General features: G+C 44.7%; 1 long non-coding RNA gene across 1 annotated transcript; it reads left to right on the forward strand.

Moving 5' to 3' along the window:
* The first annotated feature begins 6,199 nt into the window (after positions 1-6,199).
* On the forward strand, positions 6,200-21,527 carry LOC137524664 (uncharacterized). Its single transcript, XR_011022753.1, has 3 exons — positions 6,200-6,278; positions 15,076-15,102; positions 21,415-21,527. It is a non-coding gene; the product is annotated as an uncharacterized lncRNA (long non-coding RNA).
* Positions 21,528-21,962: the final 435 nt, after the last annotated feature.

The raw sequence follows: 21,962 nt of genomic DNA on the forward strand, positions 1-21,962 counted from the left end.
TGTAATGCTGGGCATACACGGTGCAATTCTGCGCCGGCATCGATTCCCGCTCGCCCCCACCGGCGCTTTTAATCAGCGCTTTGTTTATTTCCATTGTTCACCCCACCGGTATCGAGCGCAGAATCGATCCGGCGGGGTATCGGATAGGTTGGATCTTATCAATCGAGCCATCGGTTGACTATTGCACCGTGTATGCCCAGCATTAAGCCCCATTCACACACTCAACAGCGGTCTTTTATGCAGCACAATTGTCAAACAGTTTTGTTGTGAAACAAGTTAAAACAACTAAAAAAATATTTGGATTGTAGGATTGACTTCTTATCATTATCAGTCTTATCAGCTGTTTGAACAATAGCAAAATACTTTTGCTAATTTTAGTTGTTGCAACTTGTTTCACAACAAAAGTTGTACGGGGCTTAACAGACAAGTTTGATAGATAGTTGGACAGATAGTTGGTAGGTGTGTATGAACCTAAAGGTAATCAGAACTTCATAGGAGAGCTGAATAAACAAAACCTGTAGCAGCAGATCACAATGAGAGAGCTATCTCTTCAAACTTGATGTTTAACCCTTCAAAGCAAAATAGTAACATAGAATTCCAAGAAAGTGGCATTTAAGATAAGGTCTATCTGCTAGGCCAAATTCAACAAAAAGGCACTGTAGCCACATGCCTGTAGTGACCACTATCACAAAGATTGGATAGGGGTTGTGGAGATGCGCCCAAGATGTAGGTACTAGGTGAGCTTTAAAACGTAATAAAAAAAATAAAAAAGAGGTTTCTTACCTCTATTGATGACTGACCAGGATGGATAACAGGGAGTCTTTATTAAAAAACGGTTATACTGTTGACAACGCGTTTCACGGGACCAAGCCCGCTTCCTCAAGTCAATAAAAAACAGAAAACCTTCAGATTAGCCGTGTGGGCGCCATTGTGCAATGGCGCGCCACCCACGCACAACACGGCTAATCTAAAGGTTCTCTGTTTTTTTATTAACCTGAGGAAGCGGGCTTGGTCCCGTGAAACGCCTTGTCAACAGTATAACTGTTTTTTAATAAAGACTCAATAGAGGTAAGAAACCTCTTTTTTTATTTTTTATTTTATTTTTTATTACGTTTTAAAACTCACCTAGTACCTACATCTTGGGCGCCTCCCCACAACCCCTATCCAATACTCCAATACCTCCTACAGAGGTGTAAACCTCCACTACATTTGGGACCCGTTCTAGTGATAAGAGGACCACAGGAGGAGAGCGATCGCCCGGCTCCAGAGCGGACCGGTAGACCGAGCGGGAACGGTCCAAATTTCCCTCCTGTGCATACGGTAGTTGCAGGACTGCAACCCCTCCTTGTGAGTATTCAATCGTCTTTGAATTGAACCTCCAAGGCACTAACGATACTGCACTATTGGTCTCCTGGTCTTCCCTCTCTCAACAGAAACAGGGAACTCAGTCCTAGGGAACAGAGAACCCCAGATCTGTTACACTACCTCTATCACAAAGATGGCTGTCCCTGATAACTTCCTGCTATAATAGCCAAAGCAGAGCTTGTACTGTGTGCCCTTCTATTTCAGTTTTTTTCTGTTGACCATTCATTGCTGCTTTTGTGTTATGTGTACAGTGTGAAGGTGGGTGTCAGCTCCCCCTGCATAGGAAGCTCTTTTTTTTGTCAGTGCTCTCTATTCAACACAAACAGATAGCCAGATGCCACTCTGCACTTAGAATGACATGGGGAGAAGGTAGAGTTGAGCTGAAATTTTCGTAATTTCGCATTACTATAATTACGCATGCGAAATTTGCGATTACGATGCGAAATTAGCGTAGCAAAATTGCCATTAAAATCGTAATTGAAAATACCGTAAGCGTAATTTTCAACGCGAAATTTCGCGTTTCGTTCATGCCGTAATTTCGCATTAAACGCTACCGTAATTTCGCGTTAAACCGTAACGCTCCGTATAATATAAAAAAGCCGCCGACTTTAAGGGTTAATAGCAAAGCCCCCTTAAATGCTAAGAGCCTCAAATTTGGAGAATATATTAAGGAGATCAGGAGGAATAAGAGGAAAAATTTTTTTTTCAAAAAGACCTTATAGTTTTTGAGAAAATCGATGTTAAAGTTTCAAAGTAAAAATGTATACATTTAAAAACCCGCCGATTTTAACGGTTAATAGCAAAGCCTGCTTAAAGTTTAGGAACACCAAATTCCTAGGGTATATTAAGGGGATCAGTGGGAATAAGAGGATAAATTTTTTTTTCAAAAACACCTTATAGTTTTTGAGAAAATCGATTTTTAAGTTTCAAGGGCAAAAATGTCTTTTAAATGCGGAAAATGTCAGTTTTTTTTGCACAGGTAACAATAGTGTATTATTTTCATAGATTCCCCCAAGTGGGAAGAGTTTTACTTACTTCGTTCTGAGTGTGGGAAATATTAAAAAAAAACGACGTGGGGTCCCCCCTCCCAGACCTCTTTAACCCCTTGTCCCCCATGCAGGCTGGGATAGCCAGAATGCGGAGCACCGGCCGCGTGGGGCTCCGCACCCTGACTATACCAGCCCGCATGGTCCATGGATTGGGGGGTCTCGGAAGGGGAGGGGCAGCCAAGCTTTCCCCTCCCCCTCCGAGCCCTTGTCCAATCCAAGGACAAGGGGCTCTTCTCCACCTCCGATGGGCGGTGGAGGTGGAGGCCGCGATTTCCTGGGTGGGGGGTTCATGGTGGAATCTGGGAGTCCCCTTCAAAAAGGGGTCCCCCAGATGCCCACCCCCCTCCCAGGAGAAATGAGTATAGAGGTACTTGTAGTACCCCTTACCCATTTCCTTTAAGAGTTAAAAGTAAATAAACACACAAACACATAGAAAAAGTATTTTAATTGAACAAAAAACATAACCACGAAAAAAGTCCTTTAATATTCTTAATTAACCATTAATACTTACCTGTCCCTTTAAATAAATGATCCCACGCAATATCCTCGGAAATGTTCTATCAGTTACAATGTAACAAAGTTATTACAATATAACAACTTTGTTACATTGTAACTACGCCGCACCCGACGTCACTCACCGCCGCTGCCTCCGCGTCTGCGCTGCAGGACCCGACAGAGCTCTGAGCTATAGCTCAGAGCTCTCGAAAGCATCTTTGTATTTGGGCTCCAAGGAGCCCCATTGGTCCTTAGCAGACCAATGGGGTTCCTTCTGATTTGAAGGAACCCCATTGGTCTGCTAAGGACCAATGGGGCTCCTTGGAGCCCAAATACAAAGATGCTTCTCAGAGCTCTGAGCTATATAGCTCAGAGCTCTGTCGGGTCCGTGCAGGACGCTAAGTCCCCGCCGGCTCCGCTGCCCTCCCCGCCTCTCCCACATGTCACCCACATGTCACCCACATGTGGGTGACATGTGGGTGACAGATGTGGGCGGGGTGGACAGCGGGAGCTGCGGGGACTTAGCGTCCTGCACCGACGCGTATGCGGCGGCTGAGCGGCGAGTGGCGTCGGGTGCGGCGTAGTTACAATGTAACAAAGTTGTTACATAATAACTTTGTTACATTGTAACTGATAGAACATTTCCGAGGATATTGCGTGGGATCATTTATTTAAAGGGACAGGTAAGTATTAATGGTTAATTAAGAATATTAAAGGACTTTTTTCGTGGTTATGTTTTTTGTTCAATTAAAATACTTTTTCTATGTGTTTGTGTGTTTATTTACTTTTAACTCTTAAAGGAAATGGGTAAGGGGTACTACAAGTACCTCTATACTCATTTCTCCTGGGAGGGGGGGTGGGCATCTGGGGGACCCTTTTTTAAAGGGGACTCCCAGATTCCACCATGAACCCCCCACCCAGGAAATCGCGGCCTCCACCTCCACCGCCCATCGGAGGTGGAGAAGAGCCCCTTGTCCTTGGATTGGACAAGGGCTCGGAGGGGGAGGGGAAAGCTTGGCTGCCCCTCCCCTTCCGAGACCCCCCAATCCATGGACCATGCGGGCTGGTATAGTCAGGGTGCGGAGCCCCACGCGGCCGGTGCTCCGCATTCTGGCTATCCCAGCCTGCATGGGGGACAAGGGGTTAAAGAGGTCTGGGAGGGGGGACCCCACGTCGTTTTTTTTTTATATTTCCCACACTCAGAACGAAGTAAGTAAAACTCTTCCCACTTGGGGGAATCTATGAAAATAATACACTATTGTTACCTGTGCAAAAAAAACTGACATTTTCCGCATTTAAAAGACATTTTCGCCCTTGAAACTTAAAAATCGATTTTCTCAAAAACTATAAGGTCTTTTTGAAAAAAAAAAATTTCCTCTTATTCCCACTGATCCCCTTAATATACCCTGGGAATTTGGTGTTCCTAAACTTTAAGCAGGCTTTGCTATTAACCGTTAAAGTCGGCGGGTTTTTAAATGTTTACATTTTTCCTTTGAAACTTTAACATCGATTTTCTCAAAAACTATAAGGTCTTTTTGAAAAAATTTTTTTTCCTCTTATTCCTCCTGATCTCCTTAATATATTCTCCAAATTTGAGGCTCTTAGCATTTAAGGGGGCTTTGCTATTAACCCTTAAAGTCGGCGGCTTTTTTATATTATACGGAGCGTTACGGTTTAACGCGAAATTACGGTAGCGTTTAATGCGAAATTACGGCATGATACGACTGTAATGCGAAAATTACGCGAAAATTACGCTTACGCGAAATTTCGCGAAATCCTTCTTCATTACGATTATGTACTTACGGCCATAATCGTAATTACACTAATTACGCGAAATTTCGCAAAATCGTAATTAGGTCATTACGCTCATCTCTAGGAGAAGGAGCACTTGAGTTAAGAGGTGAGAGGCAGCACAAAAGAAATGCAAGGGAAGGAAGAACTATTATGTGAAAACAACAAGGGAAGGCAGCGGCGGCTCCAGGAACAGGGGGTGCTATGCAGGTTCTGGATCGTTTGCAGGGGTAGCTGTGACATCAGGGGGCGTGGCCAAAACCAGGGGCATGGTCAAAAAAGGGGCATGTCTATGCACTGGAAAGTGGGCGTGTATAGGTAATAAAGTTGCCCCAGTATAGGTAGTATAGTTCCCCAGTATAAGTAGTACAGCTGCCCCAGTATAGGCAATATAGCTGCCCCAGTATGGGTAGTATAGCTGCCCCAGTATGGGTAGTATAGCTGCCCCAGCATGGGTAGTATAGGTGCCCCAGCGTGGGTAGTATAGCTGCCCCAGCGTGGGTAGTATAGCTGCCCCAGTGTGGGTAGTATAGCTGCCCCAGCATAGGCAGCATAGCTACCCCAGCATAGGTAGTATAGCTGCCCCAGCATAGGTAGTATAGCTGCCCCAGCATAGGTAGTATAGCTGCCCCAGCATAGGTAGTATAGCTGCTCCAGCATAGGTAGTATAGCTGCTCCAGCATAGGTAATATAGCTGCCCCAGTATGGGTAGTATAGCTGCCCCAGCGTGGGTAGTATAGCTGCCCCAGCATAGGTAGTATAGCTGCCCCAGTGTAGGTAGTATGCTGCCCCAGTGTAGGTAGTAGATCTGCCCCAGCCAGTAGGTAGTATGCTGCCCCAGACAGTAGGTAGTATGCTGCCCCAGTGTAGGTAGTAGATCTGCCCCAGCCAGTAGGTAATATTTTGCCCCAGCCAGTAGGTAGTATGCTGCCCCAGTTTAGGTAGTAGTATGCTTCCTCATCCAGTAGGTAGTATTCTGCCCCAGTGTAGGTAGTATGCTGCCCCAGTGTAGGTAGTATGCTGCCCCATTGTAGGTAGTATGCTGCTCCAGCGTAGGTAGTATGCTGCTACAGCCAGTAGGTAGTATTCTGCCCCAGCCAGTAGGTAGTATGCTGCCCCTGCGTAGGTAGTAGATCTGCCCCAGCAAGTAGGTAGTATTCAGTGCTCAAGGGGTGCTTGGACAATTTTAGGGGGTGCTTCAGCACCCCAAAGCACCCCCCCTGGTGCTGTCCATGAGGGAAGGGAAGAGGAAAAAGAGATGGAACAGGAAATGAGCATATGGAGGGGAGCACACAGAATGTGAAGGAAGACACTTTGGACATAGTCAGATCTCACTACATCCTGCATACAAACTGTAGGAATGAAATCTCTGCTATATACTGTAACCTAAATAATTTGCTAAGAAATTATCTAATAAATCAGTTTCTTATACTAAGTGATTCATTATAAATGGATTCACCTTTTTGCCTTTATGTTCTTTGTTGCCTTTCTAGTCATGTTCTAGTGGCCACCAGTCCCGCAGAGCACAGCAGGAGGACTCCACGTTTGTACTAGACCTTGGACCTATACTACGTCATGGTATGTTCTGCACAGAGTGATCCAGAAACTAGTGCTACATACACACATGCGACAACGATCGTTCGTTGTCAACGACGAACGATCTTTTAATTGACGAAAGAACGACCGAAGTAAAGTTAGTTGTAAAAAGTGTGTAACGATCACATCGTTAGAACGAACGTTACACCACGTAAAAGCACTTAATGCGCCTGCGCATAAAATTGTAAAGTTCCTTGGAGAAAAAGTGAAATGCGCATGTCCAGCCTGGTACGAACGATCGTTTCCAACGATGTACCACTTTTGCTAACGATCGTCGGTGGTAAAAATCCGCCAAGACAGAACTTTGTTTTGTAGCGATTTGCCTCGTTCGTCGTTTGCCTTAATAGTCGTTGGTTCGTTTTTTGTAACGATCGTCGTTGGTAAAGATCGGGGAACGATCGTTACAAACGACTATAGTCACATGTGTGTACGCACCTTAGCACTGAGAAATATGTATGCTTTGTGCTTTGATAAAGATATAAAATGTTTTCTGCACTAAATTATTCAACAGCCGTCCCCTTTACTAATTATAAAATCACATAGGAAGTTAGGAACATATGTATAAAAATCTAAAAATATGCTACTTTTGAACATAGAAATGTATTCATAGAGAATTACTTTTTAACTCTTTAGTAATTCATCAGTCTGCCAAACTGGAAAAAAAAAGTCTGTCTTCTTGCTTGCAATAATTTCATCATACAAATTTCTTCATTGTGACAGTCGCAGGTAATTATAGAGTACCTACAAAAGTCAAATGAAGATTTTTTGCCGCCTAATTCTTTAAAATTGATGGATAAATCAAGCCTCACTAACAGGGTTGTAACTAGAAATCAATGGGCCTCCCTGCAAAACTTTGTATGAGACCAGCCCACCCTCGCTTTCTGCCAATGTTAATCAATCGGTTAGTGAATATGTTTTCCCCATGCAGATAAAAACAGACAGCAATGAAGCACTGCAGGCATTTTCACTATCAATTACATTAGCTTCTGTGATAAAACGTGCATGTATTCACACATACAGACACATATGGGGCTTGATTCACAAAAGAGTGCTGTTAGCACGGCCGTTTTCGCACGAATTTTCGCATTGCGCGCGATCGCGAATTTTACCGCAAAATCGATATTGTTTTCGCGCGAAAATTTGCGTTTGCGCGCGAAAACGTTATCGTTTATCGTGAAATTTCACGAACGCGCGCAATGCGAAAATTTGCACGAAAACGGCCGTGCTAACAGTTAACACTCTTTTGTGAATCAAGCCCATGGTGTGCAGCATATGCACACAGAAAACTGACAGACAAGAAACTCCCAGCCTCAGCTTCATATTACACTCGCTCTGTCCACCTCTGACGGAGCAGAACTTGCTCTGCAGATTTCTCTGGCAGCATCAATTCAGCACACAGCACTTAGGGAGGGGATGGAGAAAGCTTGGGGCAGAGCGCTGCTATACACAACAGCCTGCTGTACACTGAATAGGGACTGTCTACAAATCTTTGTCTACTAAACTTTGTATGATTCCTTATCAGTGGCAGATGCAGTCATTAGAACAGTTGTCCAGAGAGCAGAATGCTTTTTCTCCCTACACCCTTAGTTGTCAGTCTCTCAGCACAGGGAAAATAAACTGTGGCTTCTTCTCCTCCCACGGGCCAATGAGTATCTACATTACTCTGTGAGGCTTGCATGCTTGGCAACAACCCCACATTTAATTTTTTGGATTCCTTTCTGTGTTGAGTGTCAAACGGGTCCAGCTGAAGGTTTTAAAATGTACACACAAAGCTGAGTGCAGTTTTGAATACCTTCGGCTTATCGCACACATATGCAAAATCACGGCTATTTTTTTGCATTGCACTGTGATTGCAATTGTATGCGGTTTCCACCAATGCAATTTTAAGCACTGCAGCAAAAGCTACCTTTGTCACACAAGCGGCATGCAGTCTTTTTTCTTATGTGGAGTAGATGTAAATACAAAAACAGTAAGGAGCCCAGAATGATTGCGTAATCTTCTAAGGCCCTTAGAAAGTCATTGAAAGTGTGTCTCTCTGCATTAGACCCTACCAGCAAAATGCCAATGATTAGTCCTAGTGTGTACCCACCCTCAGATTTTGGCTTTCTTAACCCCAGAGCCCAGAAAAACAAAAGGTTAAATTTACCCCTAAAATTCCTCATTTGGCATTCATTCTGTTCCTACACATTTCCCCACTTTTGAGCACTTTTCAGGCAGTTTTCATACATTTTTCTTATCAGTCTGTAAACATTTCAGACCATTTTAATGGAGTTTATTTTTGTCACTTTACAAAACGTATGGTACATCAGTTCACCAACTGAAAAGCTTTACAGTCCCTTGAAAAACTCTCCACACTTTCATAGATATTGTAGAAAGTATCAGAACATGTATTCTTTCTCAATGACAAAAAACTGTCAGATAATGCACAATCATCACCTTTAGTGCTACAAAGTGTTGAGCAGCCACCATGGCAGCTGAATAAGTAGTTTTTGAGAACAGTTTTGCTTTCTAACGACCACTCCACACCAATTGGCGTGGACACAGCAGCAGCCCCAGGACTGTTCAATGCCAATTGGCGTGAAGTACTGGGGCGGGGTTTTGCAGAAGATCGTGTGCGCTGAGCTTCACTCAGTCATCAATCTCTCAGCGGTGATCACCGCTAGGAGACTGTTAAATGGCAAAACCGCTGTCTATTTACACTGTACAGCGCTGCGATCTACGGCTGTCCCCCTGCGAGGCACAGAAGCGATCAGCTGTCATAGGCTGATGCCTGTCATAGGTGGATGAACTGCAAAGGTTGAATGAACACATGCATTACTGGCAATAGCAAAAAGGTATAATAACATTATCAAGAAAGCACTTCCACGAAAAGAGTCAAAACCTATTCAATATATTAAAATACATAAATCTTTTCTAATTGCCATGCACAAAAGTGGCATATTACTGTAAATGTAGTTTGTTCTTAAAAGTCACTAATTAAAGGGATACTGTAGGGAGGTCGGGGAGAAATGAGTTGAACTTACCCGGGGCTTCTAATGGTCCCCCGCACAGCCAATCCCCAATGCTCTGGCCCCGCCTCTGGTTCACTTCTGGAATTTCAGACTTTAAAGTCTGAAAACCACTGCGCCTATGTTGCCGTGTCCTCGCTCCGCTGATGTCACCAGGAGCATACTGCGCAGGCCCAGTAAAGTCTGAAATTCCAGAGGTGAACCTGAGGCGGGGCCGGAGCATCGGAGACTGGCTGCGTGGGCACAGGACTTCTGCGGGGGACCATTAGAAGCCCCGGGTAAGTTCAACTCATTTTCCCCCGACCCCCCCTACAGTATCCCTTTAAGCGTAATAAAATCCCTTACTGACCATCAAAGCATGGCCCTGAATCTCTAAGCCCTCATTGTCTCTACTTGCGAGCTTTAAAGGATACCCGAGGTGAAAATAAACTATAAACTTCCGGAAGTGACGTCAGCCGCTAGAGGGAGAAGTCTCCGATGGAACGCACGGAAGCAGGTATGTATCTGCCCGCCGCTCGCTGCCCACCACAGCCCCACAGACACTTACGAGCTGGAGGGGAGCGCAGAGGGGAGAGCCCCGAGGTGAGGGAGAGGGGGGAACTACCCCTCTCCCCGCCGACTGTGGGCAAGGCTTTCCCCTCATGCTGCCACCCCTCCAGCACCCACAAAACGGCCGCGAGCGGGCCCCAGGGCGGGGGGGGGGGGGGGGGGGGCCGCTCAGAAAATCTGCAGGGGGGCCCGGTGGGGCCTAGTTACGCCCCTGCCTATCTGTCTTCCCGTTGCGAACCCTGCCTGTACCCGGATACCGTATCAGTCTTCTGTCTCTGTACCTTATCTGCTCGTGTGTTGCTGACCTGGCCTGTATGACCCTTCTGGCTGTCACTCATCCCTTGGGTGAGCAGCCTCACTGTACTCCTCGTGACACCAACTCTATACTTGTCCATTAGCTGTAAAGGCTGCCTACTCCACAGGAAGTCCTCATTACAGTCCAGTCAGGAGACTTTACCTATAGGAGTCCACTGGCTGCAGTACAGTCTGATTCCCAGCCCATCAGTGAATCCTTGGCTGCAGTACAGTCTGATTCCCGATCCATCAGGGAATCCCTGGCTGTAGTACAATCTCCATCTTCTTCTATTAAGGAGGTTAGTATCTACGCAGTCAGAGGCCACCTGCACCCCAGGTGTCCACTGGCTGCAGCGCAGTCCAATTCCCTGCTCTTCAGGGAAGCCTTGGCTGCAGTAGTGTCTGTGTCTCCCGCTCCTCGGGAGATAACCATTCTTATTGTTGCACCAAACACTCAAACTACATTAGGTGTCCTGTGTCAAGCTATACTTGTATTATTGGTGATTCTGCAGATCACCATATAATCAGGTATAACATCTGTATTATTGGTGATACTGCAGATCATCAATAATCAGATACACTCTGTGTGCTGACACCAATCGTTACACAAATGTTGGTGAACCTAGTAGACACTGATGGTTGGCGGAATGGATGGCAGTCCCAAAATCACAACGCTTGTGCAATATCTGCAATCTTTACAAACAGCAGGCTTTTATGAATGAATTTTGAAAGATGAATTTTTGTATGCTTTATGTCTGCTTGATATTATTGTTGCACTGCCCAAGGCTAAACACACATTAACCATTTTAACCGCTTGGAAGTGACTGCCATGTCCAAATGGGTGCTGCTGCGCGCTGCTGCATGCTCCCGCGCGCTACCATGCTACCATGCTGCCCCCAGCTAGCCCGAAGATCAATGAATGGGAACATAGTTCTTATCAGAAGTCGCAGTCTTTCTGAGAAAAAAAAAATTCCCGTTTTCCTTATACTTTCTGGAAGCGAGAGTGCTTGCTTCCCGGACTAAACAAAAAAAATTTGATTGTGGCCATCTTGTGGCCAAATAGTAAAACTACATCTACATACATTTTTTATGAAATAAACACACATTATTACATTTAAAATTAACTGTTTACCTTCCACACCAAAAATTACCCAAATAATTTTTTTTATGAAAAAAAAAATACAATAAAAAAACAAACAAAAAAAACATAAATAGTTACCTAAGGGTCTGAACTTTTTTTAATATGCATGTGAAGAGGGTATATTATGAACATTTTTAAATTATAAGATTGTAAATAGTGATGGACGCAAAACTAAAAAAATGCACCTTTATTTCCAAATAAAATATTGGCGCCATACATTGTGATAGGGACATAATTTGAATGGTGTAATAACCGGGACAAATGGGCAAATAAAATACATAGGTTTTAATTATATATGAAATGAAGAAGGTGGACTCCGACACTCCAATGCAGAGGTAGTTTATTTAAGGTTTTAATTATGGTAGCATGTATTATTTTAAAGCTATAATGGCCGAAAACTGAGAAATAATGAATTTTTTCCATTTTTTCTTAATATTCCTGTTAAAATGCATTTAGAAAAAAATAATTCTTAGCAAAGTGTACCACCCAAAGAAAGGCTAATTGGTGGCGGAAAAAAACAAGATATAGCTCAATTCATTGTGATAATAATTAGTGATAAAGTTATTGGCGAATGAATGGGAGGTGAAAATTGCTCTGATACATAAGGTAAAAAATACCCGTGGGCTGAGATGGTTAATTTCTGAAACTCCACAATATCATGCTGTGGCCTAATGTCTGGTGAAGTAATTTATCTATTTTACAAGCTTATATGGAGCTTATTGACAGGGCCGGTTCTAGACTTTTTGCTGCCCACGGCAAACTTGTGATTTCGAATGACTGCTCCCCCATGGAGGATGCCGCCTGACATCATTCAGGTGGCATAATGGAAGGACTCCCCCTGATTATTAGTGATCTCTTAATATTAATAGTGATCTCCCCTCCACCATAGTGACCCACACGCGCGCGCACACACACACACACACACACACACACACACACACACACACACTGGATACAATATAACACTCAGTGCCCTCTTCCCCTCCTGTGCACACCGATGGATATAAAGTATATAAATTATGTTTCTCACCTCCAGGTTCCGGTGTCAGGCCCAGCAGCAGGGTGATGATGGTGATGGTTCAGGTTGGTTTGTCCGGGGTCCCCCCACAGCATCCTCATCCTCCACGTGCAGTACTTGCAGGGCAGAGTGGGCGGGCGGCAGGCGGCGTCAATCTTTTTCCGGTTTCTGCCTCTGCCTGCCGTCTTCAACATGTGTGCAGCATGTGTGCAGCAGGGTGGGAAGGGGGCCCCACATCCTGACTCTAGGTGAACAGGCAGGTGGGCAACAGCAGGCCAGGTACTCTGCTCACTTTCACACTCCGTTTCTGCTTCCGCACGCTGTCCTCAGCATGTGTGCGGCAGGGTGGGCAGGGGGCCCTGCATCCGTACTCCAGGTGAATGGGCAGGAGGACAGGCAGGCGGTGGCAGCCAGGCGCTCTGCTCATTTCCGGTTTCTGCCTGGTGCTGCCCCAAGCCTTTTGCCGCCTGAAAAAGCTGCCTCAGTCCATGTCATGGGCAGACAGGGGCTGAACAGATGCAGGGTCCATCCCCTATCCCACACTGGATACAATATAACACTCAGTGCCCTCTTCCCCTCCTGTACACACAGATGGATATAAAGTATATAAATTATGTCTCTCACCTCCAGGTTCCGGTGTCAGGCCCAGCAGCAGGGTGATGATGGTGATGGTTCAGGTTGGTTTGTCCGGGGTCCCCCCACAGCATCCTCATCCTCCACGTGCAGTACTTGCAGGGCAGAGTGGGCGGGCGGCAGGCGGCGTCAATCTTTTTCCGGTTTCTGCCTCTGCCTGCCGTCTTCAACATGTGTGCAGCATGTGTGCAGCAGGGTGGGAAGGGGGCCCCGCATCCTGACTCTAGGTGAACAGGCAGGTGGGCAACAGCAGGCCAGGTACTCTGCTCACTTTCACACTCCGTTTCTGCTTCCGCACGATGTCCTCAGCATGTGTGCGGCAGGGTGGGCAGGGGGCCCTGCATCCGTACTCCAGGTGAATGAGCAGGAGGACAGGCAGGCGGTGGCAGCCAGGCGCTCTGCTCATTTCCGGTTTCTGCCTGGTGCTGCCCCAAGCCTTTTGCCGCCTGAAAAAGCTGCCTCAGTCCATGTCATGGGCAGACAGGGGCTGAACAGATGCAGGGTCCATCCCCTAGGTCAAGTTTTTTAGTGGCTATACTTGTTATGGATGTGAAAATTATGATGGCCACAATTCCACAATTGTTTTATGACCCTTGCAAGTAGGGCTCCAGCCTCCCACGCTATGAGGGTCACTGAGCAGAGGCAAGGGAAGGGGTGTGAACATTGGAGTGCTTTGATTGGCCCAATAGGCTGCTTGTCACTTGACAGGCATCCTATTGGGCCAAAGTGTGGGGATCTCATCCTACAAAGTGAATCATCCCCCAAGTCAGCTAGCTAATGGTACAAGCTGTTAGTTGGTATTTCTCCTATCTGGGAAATTGCTTATGTTGCTGAAACCCAAGAGAAGTTGACGACATGTCTGATACTTCCGCAGCTCGGCGGATCAACTGTATACACATCACCATGGCAACAGGGATGTTAGCCCTCTGCTGCGCATGCGCACTGTCCCAGTTTGAAATATGTTGTATGGCTCTCACAGAATTACATTTTAAAATATGTGGCGTCTATGGCTCTCTCAGCCAAAAAGGTTCCTGACCCCTGGTCTATGGCTAAAAGTATTAGAGGCAGAGGATCAGCAGGACAGCCAGGCAACTGGTACTGCTTAAAAGGAAAAAAATATGGCAGCCTCCATATCCAAATCGCTTCAGTTGTCCTTTAACCTCTCCCTACTCTTACACAGAACCATCCCCTAGTGGTCCCTAACCTTAACCCCCCCCGGTGGGTGCCTAACCTTAACCCCCCGGTGGGTGCCTAACCTTAACCCCCGCTGCAAGTAACCTCAGCCACCCCAGGCAACTAATCTTAACCACCATGGGAAACGGGAAACTAACTTTAACCATCCCGTGGGTAACAAACCTTAACCCTCCGCACCTAACCTTAATCTTTTCATTGGCGCCTTAAAGAGAAACTCCGACCAAGAATTGAACTTTATCCCAATCAGTAGCTAATATCCCCTTTTACATGAGAAATCTATTTCTTTTCACAAACAGACCATCAGGGGGCGTTGTATTGCTGATATTGTGGTGAAACCCCTCCCATAAAAAACTCTGAGTACGTTCTCCTGGCAGTTTCCTGTCTGTGAACCTTGTTGCATTGTGGGAAATAGCTGTTTACAGCTGTTTCCAACTGCTAAAAAAGCATGCAGCAGCTACATCATCTGCCAGCAGTAAAAATGTCACCATGTAATAAATGTCAGAATGTAAATCAGGGATTTAAAAGAGTTTACAATGGGCAAACACTGACTAAATCATTTATACATAATTATTGTAAAAATGAAGCACTTTTTTATTACATTATTTTCACTGGAGTTCATCTTTATTGCATGGATGCACCCTAATTAAAAGGATGCACACTATAATAGCGAGCACCGGGGCTGCCCACTATGTGAACTGCGGCTACAAATAGTGGACGCTCTTTTAAACTGGATGCATCTTGCACTAATTTAAACCGCACCGCTCTGCAGATGCTACATATGTAACTGATTAGAATAAATTCCTTGTTATTTTGTATTTTCAGATCATCAAACATTTTGGTTTTATTAGCCAATATTGTTTTAATAGTCCAAATCACAGCTAATCCTCTCTATTTATTTGTTGTCAATCTCAGATTTAATGTTTCTTTGTTTTTCTTTTGCAGATCGTTTTCACTCTTCCTTTGCTTTTAGTGAGTATACATTTTATATTGCTTTTACTGTTATAAAAAAATAAAAACTGCCAGTCTCAATTAATGCTACGTCATCAAGAGATAAGCTCTGTTTTTTACAGCAGTGGATTTAATTGTAAAATAAATAAATAAATAAATAAATAAAAATCACATCATGATTAGTATACATCTTCCACCTGGTACACTCAGGTACCTGGGGTACTTTGATAAATGCAAGGGGGCAACATCCAGTGTGGTAATGAACCCCTCAGCAGTGCACACAAGGCCATTGCTACCCTCTGCTCTTACTTAAAATAACATGTATAGTTTGCCTCCTGACATACTTAATAACCAAAGAATCGTGTACCACTTAGTGCCATAGCTGAAGGTGGTATTTCTCAACTATGGATGAACAGTCAGCTTCTGTGAAATTGATTCGGCAATGGGATATGCATGCGCATGCACAACATTATGCAAAAACCTGAGTTTGTTATTAACTATTGATGGGGTATCTAATTTAAAAATGCTAAGAACAACTGGCCTTCACTAAGTTTCTGTACTTGGAGGATTCCTTGATGACCAGGAGCCCCTTGGGCTATCATCCAAGCCAAGAAAAAAGAAATCCATATAGCGCAGATTCAAGAATCTATACATTTCACATACAGTGGGATGAGGAAGTTTGAGCAACCTTGTTAATTGTCATGATTTTCCTGTAGAAATCGTTGGTTGTTACGATAAAAATGTCAGTTAGATATATATCATATAGGAGACACACACAGTGATATTTGAGAAGTGAAATGAATATTTATTTTATAGTCAGAGCCACCCTGAGTGCGGACTTGTTAACAACATGTAACTATGTCAGACAGATCTGCACGAAAGAGAAGCATCTCTTGTACTTTAGCACCACCTAGTGGTTCTGTGGCTTTCGTGTATCAACCATTGGTTGAGACGGAGCATGAAGCCAGAACCAGCGTGGAACGCTCCATTTTCCAGATTGCCAACGTCAGGGGGCAAGGCTTCCGCCGGAAATGGAGCTGGTGGCGAGGTCCGGCGCGCTACGCCCACTGGGAGGAATTCCCCATTAAAAGTAACCGAAGCACGGTGTTCCGGCGTGCGCAGAAGCCTCTGACGCTCACGGAGCGAAACGGTCATTAGGCGACCCCACTGCCCCCCACCTCACCCCACAGCCATCAACAACATGGTAGGCAACATTGTATGTACTACATACTGCAATTCTTTTTTAAATGTATCAGTTGGAGTGAATAAAGCTGTTTTATTGATTCTTATTTTGATCTCAGCTCCCATTACATTGTATGGATTTTGCACTTCCTGTCGTTCTCTCCTTTTTTTCCTTTGTTCTTTCTCTCTGTACCTCTCCCACCCCAGCCTGGGTCACCTGCTATATCTATCATCTACTCTTATAGACTGGGAAATTAACCAAACTACAGCAGTTGTTTTCATAAAAAAAAGTATTTTAGTGAATTACTTAATGAAAAAAAAGCTTTCTTATTTTCCATTATATTTTACCTCCATTTTCTTTTATAAACTTTTGGCCTCTCACCTGTATTTTTCTTTCTTCTTCTGTATACCTCTGTCTTCATCTGTATAGCTTCTTCCAACATGAATCTTTAGACTTCTATCTCATTTGGCTGTCTTTTCTGCTAGTCCTCTAGGCGTGTTCTTCATTTTGTCTATTAATTCATTGTCTTGAAAAGAGATTGGGTGCAGCTAAGGTTTTGGTGGCCTCAAGCAGTCCCTAACTTGAGGCCCCATCAATGAAAGAAGTGCTCAATCAATGAGAAAGAGGGTTGCCGGCACTACAATGTCTGTAACCGTATCACTGGGATTGAGGAAGGAGAGATGTTCTAAAGGCCACCTTGTTATTATGATAAATACTGCGTGCTCATGACAGTTGAGTCAGGCACTGCAGTGATGAATTTTTGCCCTGCACCCACCACCGCCACCTTTTGACATGGTAGGACATCCTCCTCTTGCAACTGTTTGAATGCACAAGATTTTTATACTTGATGAAATTTCCAATGATGATGATGTTTTGCACCTACCTTAAAATGTCACAATTTTTGATACAACTATGGTGATTTACTCCAATCTGAAACACCATTAAAACAGCAATCACTGCAGTGCCTGACTCAACTGTTTTTTCTATTGATGCTGATCCAATGAAAGAAGTGCGCTGTGGCGAAAAAATGCATAGCCATACCATAAAACAAAGCGTCACATGATGTGGTTGGAGCTAAATATTAGCAGTTTCTAGGCTAAATTGCACCCAGGGCAAGGGCGTAAAATGTGCCCCCTCCCACGAGGAGACAGGTATAGGTGCCTGCAGTATAAATTAGCCAGGTCTAGCTGCCCTCAGTATAGGTAGCCCGTATAGTTGCCCCCAGTATAGGTTAGATACGTAGGTGCATGCAATATACATTAGATCGATAGGTACCCCTCAGTATAGGTTAGATAGGTAGATGCCCCCAGTATTACGAGCTTGATTCACAAAACGGTGCTAACCGTTAGCACGCTGTGAAAAGTGCTTTGCGTGAAATTTCGCGTGATAACGATTTTCGCGTGCAAAAAATCATGTTCGCACATTAACGCAAATTTTTCGCGTGTTAACGGTCACATTTACGCAATAAATTCACGTTATCGCACGAACACGAACATTAATGCGCGAAAAATTCACGTTAACGGGCAAATGAGAATTTTTGCGTGCGAAAAACGTTTTCGCGTGAAAACGTGATAAAACGCGCAAAAAGCCGTGCTAACAGCCGTGCTAACAGTTACCACCATTTTGTGAATCAAGCCCTAGATAGGTAGGTGCACGCAGTATAACTTAGATAGGTAGGTACTCCTCAGTATAGGTTAGATAGGTAGATGCCCCGAGTATAGGTTAGATAGGTGGATGGCCCCAGTATAGATTAGATAGGTAGGTGCACACACTATTAGTTAGATAGGTAGGTACTCCTCAGTATAGGTTGGATAGGTAGATGCCCCCAGTATAGGTTAGATAGGTAGGTACTCCTCCGTATAGGTTATATAGGTAGATACCTCAGTATAGGTTAGATAGGTAGCTGCCCGCAGGATAGATTAGATAGGTAGGTGCCTTCAATCGAGATTAGATAGGTAAGTGCATGCAGTATCAGTGCTGGTCGTAATGGAAAAAGCTACGCTTACGGATCATTACGCGTAATTTTACGCTATTACGCATTACGAAATTACGCTTACGGCATAGACAATCAATTTCGGTACATGTCTGTAATTACGCATTGCCCTTACGCATTTACGCGTAAGAATACCGTAATTCAGGTTGTTACGTTATAGGCTTACGCGTAAATTCCTACTAGCAATTAATGCGTAAGGTCATGCTGCCAAGCGGAAAAGTTGACGCATGGATCAATGTTAGGTAGCCACCGACTTTAAGGGATAATAGCAAAGCCCCCTTAAGTGCTAAAAAGCATCTTTGTATTTGGGCTCCAAGGAGCCCCATTGGTCCTTAGCAGACCAATGGGGTTCCTTCTGATTTGAAGGAACCCCATTGGTCTGCTAAGGACCAATGGGGCTCCTTGGAGCCCAAATACAAAGATGCTTTCGAGAGCTCTGAGCTATAGCTCAGAGCTCTGTCGGGTGAAGGGACGCTAAGTCCCCGCCGGCTCCGCTGCCCTCCCCGCCTCTCCCACATGTCACCTATATACATGCTGGCACCCATGGGTGCCAGCATGTATATGGGTGACAGGTGTGGGCGGAGTGGACGGCGGGAGCCGGCGGGGACTTAGCGTGTATACGGCGGCCGGCGGGTGAGCGGCGAGTGACGTCGGGTGCGGTGGTGTTACAAAGTGACAAAGTTGTTACATTGTAATAACTTTGTTACATTGTAACTGATTAGTATATTTCCGAGGATATTGCGTGGGAACTGGCTTTTAAAGGGACAGGTAAGTATTAATGGTTAATTAAGAATATTAAAGGACTTTTTTCGTGGTTATGTTTTTTGTTCAATTAAAATACTTTTTCTATGTGTTTGTGTGTTTATTTACTTTTAACTCTTAAAGGAAATGGGTAAGGGGTACAAGTACCTCTATACTCATTTCTCCTGGGAGGGGGGGGTGGGCATCTGGGGGACCCCTTTTTAAAGGGGACTCCCAGATGCCACCATGAACCCCGCCCCCAGGAAATCGCGGCCTCCACCTCCACCGCCCATCGGAGGTGGAGAAGAGCCCCTTGTCCTTGGATTGGACAAGGGCTCGGAGGGGGAGGGGAAAGCTTGGCTGCCCCTCCCCTTCCGAGACCCCCCAATCCATGGACCATGCGGGCTGGTATAGTCAGGGTGCGGAGCCCCACGCGGCCGGTGCTCCGCATTCTGGCTATCCCAGTCTGCATGGGGGACAAGGGGTTAAAGAGGTCTGGGAGGGGGGACCCCACGTCGTTTTTTTTCAATATTTCCCACACTCAGAACGAAGTAAGTAAAACTCTTCCCACTTGGGGGAATCTATGAAAATAAAACACTATTGTTACCTGTGCAAAAAAAAACTGACATTTTCCGCATTTAAAAGACATTTTTGCCCTTGAAACTTAAAAATCGATTTTCTCAAAAACTATAAGGTCTTTTTGAAAAAAAATGTTTTCCTCTTATTCCCACTGATCCCCTTAATATACCCTGTGAATTTGGTGTTTCTAAATTTTAAGCAGGCTTTGCTATTAACCGTTAAAGTCGGCTGGTTTTTAAATGTATATATTTTTCCTTTAAAACTTTAACATCGATTTTCTCAAAAACTATAAGGTCTTTTTGAAAAAAAATTGTTTCCTCTTATTCCTTCTGATCTCCTTAATATATTCTCCAAATTTGAGGCTCTTAGCACTTAAGGGGGCTTTGCTATTAACCCTTAAAGTCGGCGGCTTTTTTATATTATACGGGAGCGTAATATTACGCGATTACGGCAGACTGTGTAATTTCAATGGGAGTTTACTGTCTTACGCGTAATTTGTTACGTGTAAAAACGTAACCCACGGTCTACGCGTAATTAATTACGCGTAATACCGTAACCTTACACGTAACGCTTACGGTGCATTTGTAGTGAATTACGATGCGTAATTACGCTAATGCGTAATTTCGGCCCAGCACTGTGCAGTATAGGTTAGATAGGTAGGTACCCCTCAGCATAGGATAGGTAGGTAGATGCCCCCAGTATAGGTTAGATAGGTAGATGCCCCCAGTATAGATTAGATAGGTAGGTACCCTTCAGTATAGGTTAGGTAGATGCCCCCAGTATAGGTTAGATAGGTACGTTTGTCCAGCATACTGCGGGGGATCAGGCAGAGAGAAGTTTCAACTCACCTTCCGCCGATCCCCACACCCAGCCTCTATCTTCTTCCTGTCCCGGCGTCTGTCACATCAGTAAGAGCGCCCCCTATGATGACATGCGGTTATGTCATCACTAGGGGCGCTGTTACCATAGCGACAGACACCGTAACAGGATAAAGCTAGAGGCTGCGTGCGGTGCGGGGATCGAGGAAGGTTAGGTGAGTTGAACCTTCTCTCTGCCCGCTCCCCCCGGCCCCTGCCGCTGCTCCCACCCTCCTGCAGCACCACTTTGGAGCCAGCCGCCAGCAGCAGAGCAAAGCCTCCCACAGTGCAGTGTGAGGCCTCAAGCGGGGGCGTGGCTTGTCTGTATGCTGGCGGCGCCCCTGACTGCAACCCACAACAGTACTGACCAACAGCAGTAGTTGCAGAGGTTTCAATGGTGTGAACCAACAGGAAAAAAATGGCAAATTACAATATACCTCCCAGTGAGAAATTTAAATCTAAATTAACTGCAGTTCATTTCTTCTGCTGATACATATGAATGTCCAACCTTCACATTACATGTGGGACGAGGTGTAAATGGGGAAACAAGCAGTACAAAATTAGCCGAGCAATGGCAAAATCAAGAGATGCAATGTGATGTATCAGTTGCTACACTCCGAAGATTTTTCATGCAGGAGGTAACTAATCACTTGCTGAATTGTGCATGCCTACCCTTAGCAGTGAAAGCAGAAGACGCTTTGTTTGATCTACCTGCCGCTAAGATGCAAGAAAATGAAAATGTGAATTAGAAGGCTCAACTACAGTGATTTATGACAAGGAAGGCTGCACATTATTTCATGCTTTTATCTGTCTGTCTACAAAGGCCATTAGACACTAGCAAAAAAGAAAAGAAAAGAAAATGTTAACAATGATAAGATCAAAGTTTATTTATAAGCTATAGTAAAACCTATGTAAAACATCATGGAAACCTAGTGTACTAATGCTTGTCATTGTTAACCTTCAGTTTTTATCTTTTACAGGAAGGCTTACTTCATGGCCTCTTTTAACAGCGTTAATGTTACTCTGGAGTGCTGGACATCTGTTATTGGTGAACTTCTGATGTTGTTACCAATAGGGACACAGAAAGGAACAACCTCTCACATATGCTTTAGATGTAATCTTACTTAAATGTGTTTTTATTGCTGTCTTTGACAATAAATGAGAAACTTCATACTACTTTCTGCTGTCAGTCACCTTATGAATGGGACAAGATGTTAGAGGAACCCAAAACTCAAACAAAGAATGCTTCCAGTGATTTACTCAGATTAAAGTCGCAGTTCAGCCTACAGTTCTTAATGCATATTGTGTGGAATAGATCACATTTTGTTATGTACAAGGCCTTGTCCAGTGTAAGATGCCCACTCAGTATAAGTAGCCAGAGGTCACCATAGGGGGCACTGATACTGGTGAGATGGTATGCCTAGGACTAGGAAGGAGATGTGCGTATGTGGATCCTGGAGAGGTGAGTAACCTCTTCCACTGTGCACTCTGCCTGCCCCCCCCCCCCCCCCAGCCACTGTGCTCTCCT

Source organism: Hyperolius riggenbachi, chromosome 7 (genome assembly GCF_040937935.1).
Source record: "Hyperolius riggenbachi isolate aHypRig1 chromosome 7, aHypRig1.pri, whole genome shotgun sequence".
Lineage (NCBI taxonomy): Eukaryota > Metazoa > Chordata > Amphibia > Anura > Hyperoliidae > Hyperolius > Hyperolius riggenbachi.